Source organism: Neomonachus schauinslandi, chromosome 8 (assembly GCF_002201575.2).
Source record: "Neomonachus schauinslandi chromosome 8, ASM220157v2, whole genome shotgun sequence".
NCBI classification, from domain to species: Eukaryota; Metazoa; Chordata; class Mammalia; order Carnivora; family Phocidae; genus Neomonachus; species Neomonachus schauinslandi.
The window spans coordinates 145,282,483-145,289,115 of NC_058410.1; the positions used below are offsets into that span (position 1 = coordinate 145,282,483).

The window sequence follows — 6,633 nt, forward strand, 5'->3', positions numbered from 1 at the left end:
GACTCTGTCCCAGGACCCTGGGATCATGACCTGAGCCGAAGGCAGACACTTAACCAAGCAAGCCACCCAGGCGCCCCCAGATGGTCCCCATTTCAGCCAGGATGTTACCCGTGCTTCTCCCTGACTGGATATAAACTGGAGGTTCACATGACTGCCTCCTCAGATTCAATTAATTTGCTAAAGTAGCTCACAAATCTCTACTCACCAGGTTATTGATGCCAGGTTATCTACTTACTGAATTATAAAGGATATAATAAAAGATACAGATTAACAGTCAGAAGAAAAGATACATGGGATGAGATCTTGAAGGGTCCTGAGCACAGGAGCTTCTGTCTGCATGGAACTGGGAGCACCCCCCTCCCAGCATGAGGATGCTTCACCAACATGGACAGTCATCAAATCTTGTTGCTCAGGAGTTTTTGTAGAGCTTAGTCTTTAGACCGGAACTTCCCAGAGGCCATTGGTTGAGGCTGCAAGTTGCAACACTGTAACTGCTCAGTCTTTCTGTGATCAGCCCATGGAAAGCTATCTAGGGGGTCCCACTCTAAGTCGCCTCATTAGCATAAAGTCAAGTGACCTCAAAAAGAGCTCCTTATGGGTAACGAAAGACATTCCTATCATTTAGGAAAGTACAAGTGTTTTAGGAAATCTATGCTAGGAATCTGGGACAAAGACTAAATATATTTCTTACTACGCCACAATGAAAAATAATGATTATTAAGATAGGAAAAGCAAATCACTAGGGAACAATATTGGGATTTCCAGGCAGCACTGTCTACCCACTTAATGTTCGTTGCTGTGAAGTTAAAATGAATTCCATGAGCATGGATGAGTATTTTTCTTTGGAAAATATGGGCTTCCCAGGCATTGGCATAGCTAGTTTCAACCTTGATTAAGAACCTTGCCCATGAGTGCAGCACAAGGAGAGAAAGGGAAGTTGACTTACGGATACTTATGAGTTTCAAGAGTGGCTAGAGATGTATGCTAGAGTGAATGAGCAGGAAAGTAGTGTATGGTTTGGAGAGGTACTGGAGAGGAGCATTGGGAGTCCTGGGTGATTGTTAGATATGTGTTAGGGGGGCTGGGCAGGGCAAGGCGCCCATGGAACAGCAAGGTGGAGTGCCGTCGGCTACGTGGTTCTGACTCTTTTAAGGGACTAAAGATGTATTTTGAGAGTATCAGCTTATAGAGTGCATTTAGAGCACTTGCAGTACGCAAGAGTGCTCAGGAAGCCCGTGTTGAGCACGAAGAAAGGTCATCTAGTTACGAACTTTGAAAAACAACATTTACCAAAATATGTGCATTAGATTTAGAGACAAAGGACTCATTGGTGACCCCGATAACCAGTTCAGGAGAGCTCTAGGATTCAAGGACACATTCGGAGAGTTGAGAAGGGAGAGTGAGATAAGGAATGGAGACGCAGGGTAGAAATGGGCATTTTGAGAAATATGGCTGGGATCTGGAGGGGAGGAAGAGAGTGTGATCATAAGAGAACATGGAGCCAGGGGAGAAACTTGAGCCACTGTAGACAATAATGAGAAGCCAGTAGAGAGGGAGAGGTGGAAGTAAGAACAGTTGGGAGAGCAGGGTCCCTGGGAATGCAGAACATGATGGCTTGAGCACCACCAGAGGACTAGTCCTAGAGGGATTAAGTTCTTGCCACAAAAAGTGTCGTGTGGAGCCCAACAGCATTGACATCGCCTGGGGCTGGTTATAAAATAGAGAATCTCAGGCCTTGCCCAGACCCATGAAATTTTCATTTTAGCAAATTCCCAGGTCATTTTGTATGGACATTCAAGCTAGAGTAGCACTGAGACAAGGGATGTTTCCTTCACGTTAGCAGACAGCAATTTAAAAAGGATGGATACACATATAGGCACACTGTTTACGTTGGTGAAGGAAGTTATGTCTTCATTTGATTGCATTGCATCGTTAATGTTTAAAGTAGGAGGCAAAGTTAGCTGAAGGGACAAAGTAAGATTAGATGTTTCAAGCAAGCAAATATTCTTTAAGTAGCTACTGTAAATCTTATTAGGGAAACAGAGGGAGAGTGGTATCAGCAAGGGTAACAGAGAACTCACCTCCCTCTCTGTGCTTGTTCTCTTGCCTCAAAGATGGAAGTTTGGACTGAAGTTCCCCAAAGTCCTATTCAGACCCAAGGGGACCAAAGTCATAATGATGCCACTGATCTTGCCCCTTCTCTCCTGATGACAGCACCTTGAATCCCTACACAGGAGATGGACCCATTGCCAAAAAGGGTGCCATACTGGCCTGGCCTCCTTGCTTTTATTCTGAGTGGGTGAGGGGGGATGCAACGCGGCTGAGCTTCCCAGACCTCAGGCTGGGTGGGGACACAGGGGAGACAGGTGTGAAGGCCTGCTCACTTCTCAGAGCAGCACTAACTCTGTGGGTGGTGTGGCATTCCCCGCAGTTTGAAGCAGTCTTCGTGCAGCCAACAGGAAGCCGTGTTTGGAACCATCTACAGTTCGACTTCTGAGGAAGGATGCTCAGTATGAAATGAGCCTGCGGACATTCTCAAAATGTGATTGAAGGATCAAGGAATCTAAGCAGGATAGTGTGTGCAGGCTGCTCTAACAGAGTACTACAGACTGGCTGGTTTATAAACAACAGAAAGGTATCTCTCACTGTCCTAGAGGCTGGGAAGTCCAAGGTCAACACACAGGCAGATTTGGTGTCTCCTGAGAACAGGCTTCCTGAATCATGTGTGTCCTCACAGGGAAGGGACAAGAGAGCTCTCTGAGGTCTCCTTTATTTTTTTAAGATTTATTCATTTTGGGGGCATCTGAGTGGCTCAGTGGCTAAGCGTCTGCCTTCGGCTCAGGTCATGATCCCAGGGTCCTGGGATGGAGCCCCGCATTGGGCTCCTTGCTCAGTGGGAAGCCTGCTTCTCCCTCTGCTACTCTCCACTTGTGTTCCCTCTCTCGCTGTGTCTCTCTGTCAAATACATAAATAAAATCTTTAAAAAAAAAAATTATTCATTTTTATTTGACCAAGCACATAAGTGGGGCGGGGTGGGGGCTGGATCTCATGGACCTGAGATCATGACCTGAGCCAAAACCAAGAGTCAGATGCTCAACTGACTGAGCCACCCAGGTGCCCCTGAATTCTCCTTTAAACACTAATCATATCATGAAGACCCCACTCTCATGACCTACTCACCTCCCAAAGGCCCACCTCCAAATACTACCATACTGAGGACTAGGTTTCAATCTATGAATTCTGGGAGGTCACAAACATTCAGTCTACAGCAATATGGAAATAAGAACATGTAGGAAATGTTAAGAAATGGGAAGTTTCATTTCAGTAGAAAACCAGAAGTTGTGGAAGTACCTGGATGAAATTGCCAGGTGAGATGGATTAGAATTAGATTGTAGGCTAGTGTGCTACACAGAATGGCAGCCCCCAAAGACACCCGTGTCCTAATTCCCAAACCTGCGAACGTCACCTTACGCGGTAAATGGGACTTAGAAGATTGACAAATTTGAAAATCTTGAGATGGAGAGATTATTCTGGATTATTCACGTGTAATCACAAGGGTCCTCGTAAGGGAAAGAGGGAGTGAATCAGTCAGTCAGAGAAAGACAAATACCATATGATCTCACTATGTGTGGAATTTAAGAAACAAAACAGATGAACCTATGGGGAGGGAGGGAAAAATAAAATAAGATGAAATCAGAGAGGGAGACAAACCATAGGAGTCTCTTAACTCTAGGAAACAGGCTGAGGGTTGCTGGGGGGGATGGGATAACTGGGTGATGGGCATTGAGGAGGGCACGTGATGTAATGAGCACTGGGTGTTATACGCACCTGATGAAACACAGAAGTCTACCTCTGAAACTAATAATATGCTACATGTTAACTAAATTGAATTTAAATAAAAAAATTAAATTACTCTACACCGCATGGACTTACTATTTTAGCATAATACGGATTCATGCTAATATGGAGGATGGTCATGGATGTGAGCGGCTACAGCAGCGTGGAAGTGAAGGTTTTTGGAAAAACAGATATTGCAGGAGCCAGAAGCTGAGGTCCTGAATGACCTGTCTACACAAGTGCTCAGGTCGCCAAACCGAGTGCAAGAAGCAAGGCACCAGGCTCCACTCATCTAGGAAGAATCTTGATGAGAAATGTAACATAATTGCATAGATCATAGTTTCCCAGGGACACCTTTTTTTTTTTTTAAATACAGATAGAAATGTTTGCAAATTGGAATGTGGTCTCAGGAAGGGGCCAACCCATCTCCTGATTCTGAGATTGAAAATGTGTTGATTCTACTTGAAACAGCCATGTCATTAGGAAGAGCCGGTTGAAGTTGAAGCAGGAGATTTCGTCTAGGTGGGCTGTTAAACAAAGACATGAGTTAGAGAGAGTGGGGTTCAAGTATTCAGGTGAGACGGACTGCACGTTTAAGTCATTAAAATGGAAGGACAGAGGGTATGTCCATCTTGAAGGTACCAGATAGGGTAGAGAATTGGAGCGCTCATGTCTGCAGTGGTGAACTGGGATAGCAAGGATGAGAGACAGAGGCTTTAGCTAGTCAAATGGTCTCCAAGTGAATTAACCATTCCCCATAGTCCAAAGATCTCACTGGAAGTGGAAAAATGGGTGAGAAGGAGTGATTAAGAAATTAAAAGATTGAAATGGGCAAGGGGGCTCTCAGAATTTAGCTTCATCCCAGAGATGGATCCCCTGCTGGACCTCAATCTCTTTGAAAAAAAATGAGCTGTGCCTCCTGTCCAGGTCCTTGGAGCACTCAAGCCTCTGACCCTCTTACACTGGGGCTCTTAAGGAATGGTCTCAACACAGGTCTTCATGTCCTGACGCTTACTCCTGGTGGAGGTCCCCACCACAGCTCTTGGGACTCTTGCAGTATTGGCTGAATAAATTTTGTTTTCATCTTCTTTCATCACCATTCCTAATCCACTTTCCACCCTGTTTACAGAATAATCTGATTGTGCAATGCCTTGTTTATAATGCTTCGTTGTCTCCTCACTGCCAACTGGGTCCTCTGGGAACACATACACAGCGACACTGTCATCGGAAACTTGTGTCTGCAGTCCTTTATTATGTTTAGGGAATCTGACAGTTTTAAGAGTCAGATGCTTGCTTTCAAGGCTACTGGCACTGATCTAAACCTGGCCAGGTAAATATTCTTTTCCACTTAAGTTAACCATATTCAGCGTTTGCTTTTTGCAACCAAGAACACTGACTGATAGTCCAAAACCCTTGAAGAGCTATATAGCCCTACATTTCCTACATTTCCCTATAACATCCTATGATCCAGCCATATGTAACTACCTAAATTTTCTAACATTGTGTGTCAAGTCTTCATGCCATGTCCATGTTTATTATGACTAGAATCACACTATGATACTCATTTCCAGCTGCAAACCTCCCACTTATTCTTTAATACACATCACTAGTATCTTTTGTGGAGATTTTCCTGACCTACCTCCTCAAGAAGAATTGATCCTACCCTCTGCTGTGTTCCCAGTGTGTCTCCTACAAACCTCTAGGATGCTAATTATGATAGAGTCGCAAATACGGTTTATAAACTGTCTCTCCTCCTTTCAGTTGTCATCTCCTGATTTAGCACAGTTACGCAATAATATAGAAAAGCTACGTAACAAAGGCTTTATTAAGTAAATTACTGGATTTCCTTTTAATAAGGGCAGACAAATACACACTGCCATTTATTTTTTAATGTGAACAGAAACAGTAAATTCTTGTTATTACATTATCAATATGTCAAAGCACTGAGTTGAATTAAGGAATGAAAGTAAGTGCAGTTAGAAACCACATAAGCCTAAAACCCCATCTGGTGAGAGACGGCCAAGAATGGGGCCTCACTTGGACCTCCAGTGCTGCTAGGCACTCTCCTGCGGGTTTCTAACCGACTATGCCTTCCATGTCCATGAGCTATTTCTAACCTTAACAATTTTCTCAAACCTCCTGCACTGGACCAAGACCAGCTCTCCTGCACAGAATCCGTCAGTACAGCCAAAGAAGCAGTGAGAAATAAAATGGTAACTAGGTTAGTAACCGTGGCCTATGAAGAAATTCCCCTAATGGTCTTAGGGTGGAGCCTTGAATATTGATATGCCAACTCCCACCTCAATACCAAAAATCCTACCCTACCCGCCCCTTAAAACATTACTAGAAGATATTTTACTTTTACTGATTATTTTCCAGGGGAAGTGAGACTGGATGGGCCCTCATTTGAGTTAAATCATTCTGTGATGTGCAGCTGTATTCCCTCTTCCTGGGTGCTTTCAGAGGATGAATTTCTTTTGAATTGTCCCTCTGGCTTTGTCTTCTCTCTACATAATAAAACACCCCAGGGAAATTTCCGGAGAGCAAGGAATATGTGGCGGTTCATCAAATGTTAGAGAAATAAACATACAGACAGTAAATAGCTCTACTGAAAGGGAACGATAACGGTTAAAGATGAGAAAGGACTAACGTGTCTCATGTGGAAATTCTAGAGCAGAGGCCGAACTAGTTAATAGTTAAAAACCACCGGAATAAAAAGGGCTCTGGAGATGCCGGGGATCGAACCCGGGGCCTCATACATGCGAAGCATGCGCTCTACCACTGAGCTACATCCCC

The 6,633-nt window shown here is 44.2% G+C and overlaps 1 non-coding gene across 1 annotated transcript; it reads right to left on the bottom strand.

The window, feature by feature from the left end:
- Positions 1-6,561: 6,561 nt before the first annotated feature.
- TRNAA-CGC lies at positions 6,562-6,633 on the bottom strand. Its single transcript has one exon. It is a non-coding gene; the product is annotated as a tRNA-Ala (tRNA).